A 4,459-nucleotide genomic window follows, 5' to 3' on the forward strand; every position below is an offset into this window, starting at 1 on the left:
AACCTTTATGCTGTGCAAGCAATGGTCTTTTGAAGGAGGCTTAAAAAGCCGAAGCTGGAAACAGGGGAACTCATTTATTACTTAGGAATACAATTTCCACTTCCTCTCCTGATAGGTTAGGCTACTACCAGTCACAATGGATATTATGAAACTTCTATGCAAATTTTGGCATCCATTTTTCCCAACAGGGTAAAATTCATATTTTTCTGACGTCTAGGTTTGTCTAGATGCCTCTTGAGGGACGTATTCAAAGCATGGAAAACCCACCAAGGCTTCATTGGCCCCACAAAGATATACATATGTTTAACCATAAGGATTAGTAATTAAAGTTTTTTTTGGATCAGACATCTGAGTTTTTACCACAGCTCTACTATTTCTTAACTACGTAACACCTGAGCAAATTACTAGACACTTTGAGCTTCGATTTCTTCATCTGCAAACTAGGAATAATGCTACTGATCTCACAGTGTTTTAAGGGTTAGAGGATGCGTATAGTTTACCACAATGTCCTGCACTTGATAAACTCAAAACATTGATGTTACGTTGTCACAAGTACTAATATATAACCACACTAAGAACAGGTATGTTAAGCTTTGCACTCAGTACAAATCTTAAAACACTAATTAATTACTAGCTGACATCTTGCTTCCCTCTGAGGACTTGCTCTCTCCTTTAAAAAAATGCTAATCTGAGGACAGATGATGGCATTTAATTCTGTAAGAATTATTAAGAAGTAAGTGAAATATTTATCCTTTAGTTGTAACTGTTAGAAATATTCTTTGAAGGGAATATCTATGACTGCTGTTGAGGCACCGCAGCTGAGTATCCGCATGGAGTTTTAGAGTTCAGTTATCAGACATGCAGGAATCACATGGCATAAAGAAATCAAAGTCAACATAATAAAGAGCTCTATAGAGCGCTGTTACTCTGCTAAGATAACTAAAGCCCGGCTGCAGTTTTGCACGGCTTATAGACTTTATCAGGCAGTCACACTTGGTATACTGCCTGTATCCTTTACTTGCTCTAACACCACCGGCTGTTTCTTCTGGGCCCCTGGAAGTGCTACTTCAGCTGCCAATGATGTATTTTTCTCTGTCCTATTAGTTTTTTTTTTTTTTCTGAAATATGATCAATATTTTCAGTCAGTACTTGGGGACTATAGTGTAGTTTCCTCTAAGCACTTAGATGTAAGATCATGAGGAGAGACAAGCCAATTTCTCTACTGGATGCCTCCAGCAACTTTCTCTCAAATAGTCCAGTAATGAGCTGGCCCTGCAGAGAGAGGCAAGAGTTCTACTGGTTGGCACTAATGCTGATATGCAAGCTTCTCAGAAGACTGGCACTGAGAGTAGAATGATTTTTTGCACTGGCAAGGCTGTGCCTTGTTTCAGACCAACTGTGTCAGATGATCTCTGTCAACTCCCAGTTATAAGTATATGAGGAGGCAGGGCATTGGAGGACTCTCTGCTGCAGCACAATTTAAATGGTCTCCAGCAGTGCCAGCTTAAAGAAGAGATCCCCACCTTAAAGCAGGGCATTGTGAGAGACTAGGGGATACCTCCATTCTGTTCCTTGAGCCCAAATGTGGACGTATGTCTTCTTTGTATGTCATTATGGTGTTTGACCGTATCTGTTTTACAACAGAAAAGCAATAATTGCTCTTTTATAATTTAACTTAAAAATAAGCACTTAACACTTTTCCTAATCTTGTATATTCTTTTGACTTATCCAGAGGCCTTTGGTGAGACCTCTCTGGTGGTATAGTTGTGTGTACTCTGTGTTTCCCTGTTCCTACTTCCCTTTAAAAAAAATCTGTGCGGCCGGGCGCGGTGGCTCAAGCCTGTAATCCCAGCACTTTGGGAGGCCGAGACGGGCGGATCACGAGGTCAGGAGATCGAGACCATCCTGGCTAACACGGTGAAACCCCGTCTCTGCTAAAAAAATACAAAAAACTAGCCGGGCGCGGTGGCGGGCGCCTGTAGTCCCAACTACTCGGGAGGCTGAGGCAGGAGAATGGCGTGAACCCGGGAGGCGGAGCTTGGAGTGAGCTGAGATCCGGCCACTGCACTCCAGCCTGGGCGGCAGAGCCAGACTCTGTCTCAAAAAAAAAAAAAAAAAAAAAAAAAAAAAAAAAAAAAAAAAAAAAATCTGTGCATTGGCCGGGCATGGTGGCTCATGCCTGTAATCCCAGCACTTTGGGAGGCCGAGGTGGGTGGATCATCTGAGGTCAGGAGTTCAAGACCAGCCTGGCCAACAAGACGAAATCCCACCTCTACTAAAAATACAAAAAAAAAAAAAAAAAAATTAGCTGGCCGTGGTGGCAGGTGCCTGTAATCCCAGCTACTTGGGAGGCTGAGGCAGGAGAATCATTTGAACCTGGGAGGTGGAGGTTGCAGTGAGCTGAGATCATGCTATTGCACTCCAGCCTGGGCAATGGAGTGAGACTGTCTCAAAAAAAAGAAAAAAAAATCTGTGTATCATTCCTCTTTCCTCTGTAGGCCCTGAGTAAAAATATGTTATACACAGAATAGAAACAACATATTAACAGTAGGGTTGTTCCCACATGATGTACTTATGAAGCATTTCTTTCTAAAAGGACTCAATATTTTTTTAAAAAGCAAAAGCAAACAAAAGATTGCAATTATACCGAAAACCTGAGTTTTTTTTTTTTTAATTTTACCCTAGAATTTTCGGGCTCCTTAAGTGCAGGGGAAGTCGTAGATGAAATTATGTTCAGTTATCCCTTGGGAAATGTTCGTGGACACACATTCCATCAATTGTGGCTAAATACAGAACTATTTGCCCTGTCAGCATCAAGATGTACTTGGGATTCCAGTCCATAAACATTTAAATGCAGTCATTCTAAACCTATTGTGGCCCTGACTTACATTTTCTCCTCTTCAGTGATGGGACCATGTATTAACAAAGCATGCTGTCTGTGTGAACCAGTTGAATGGAGTACCCTGAAAACCTTTAATAAATTATAGGTGAATTTATGGGTTCTGCTCAGGGTCAGGGTAGGTTGGCTGAGTTGAAATGAAATGAGACTTATTTATCTGGAAGGGCCACTGGATCCTAGGTATTAGAGGAAGAAGGTTCATGAGTGGAAGCTACTTTTTTAAATCTTATAGATTGCCTGCTCTCCATAGACAACTGTTTCTAGCATTGAATAATCCCATCACATTAAAGTGACATGTTGTCTAATTTGTCACTTAGGAAAACTTCCTCAGTGTAACTCAGTTTACTATCGGCAAAATCATAGCAGTGAGAGAACTCTCAAAGCCAACCCCACACTTGAAACAGGAAAGCATCAAAGCAATCCAAAATTGATGGGCTGCCTTTATCTGCTTAGTACCTCTAAGAACACATATTCCACATGTTCTCTTGTGAGCTAGAGTTTCACAGCATTTTCCACCTCCTCTGCTCTTATTAGGAGGAGAAGATGATCGTGGATGAAATGTCAAAGCTTCTGCTGAGCTTGGCCACTTTTAGAGATGTTGTCAGTTTATCAATCCATTGTGACTTTTTATACTCATTTATAAATAAATCTTTTGTGAGCTGCATTCATGAGAAAAATGTGAAGATGAATAAGAGTGAGATTCCAAAATAAAGAGCAGTGTTTCCTTACTTGGGGCCAAAGTGTTAGCAGAAGCGGAGGTGTTTGGAAATTATTGCTGACTAATCGGGGTTCTTAATGGAAAGTTCATAAACCCTGAAGGTTATGTATATGGAATATTGTATACAGAAGGGGAAAGAACAGTTCCACCTCCCACTAAAAGCAGTCACGTGGACCTAATTCCTAATTGGTTGATGATGATGTGCATTGTACCTCTCCTTCCTTTGACATGGAATTTCTCTTCCAGCTCTCTCTTTGGTATGGTTGATTCCTAACATGAATATAAGTTGTCAGCCTTTAGGTGGCTGCTGCTGAAGCTGGGTACATAAATAGTCACACCATTTGGCTAATGACTAATGTTTCTGAAGAAAAACAAAAAAACATTGTATAAAAAAAAAGTTTCCATGTCTTATTTTCGTCTTCCAGAAGATCACTGAGATGGCTAAAGTTTATATGTTGTTTGTGTACTAGAAGAGCTTCTGGTAGACAGTGCAAAGGATGAGGAAAGACAGTAAAGAAGAAAAGATAATGAGCTAACTCCTCTTTGTTGGCGAAAACAATACTGCTGCTTTGCTGCTTCAAAAGCTTTGTATGAAGATTCCGTTTACCTAGAAGCCCGTGTGCTTTCCGGTGAGTTTCCTTGAAGGTTCTGCTCTGTGTGAAGTTAAAGGCCAGCAAAAGCACAGTCTCCAATGCATTGGATGGGATTGTCTCTGCTTCCTGTGGAGTCAAGTTATGAAATGAAGGTGGACATTTGTCAAAGGGTATCTTTACACTGAAAGCAATTTGATGCAAGGGTGCAGCATTGCTTTTAAGAGACTGCTGAGAATATATCACACAGGG

The sequence above is a fragment of the Macaca thibetana genome, chromosome 15, assembly GCF_024542745.1.
Source record: "Macaca thibetana thibetana isolate TM-01 chromosome 15, ASM2454274v1, whole genome shotgun sequence".
In the NCBI taxonomy this organism is placed as follows: Eukaryota; Metazoa; Chordata; class Mammalia; order Primates; family Cercopithecidae; genus Macaca; species Macaca thibetana.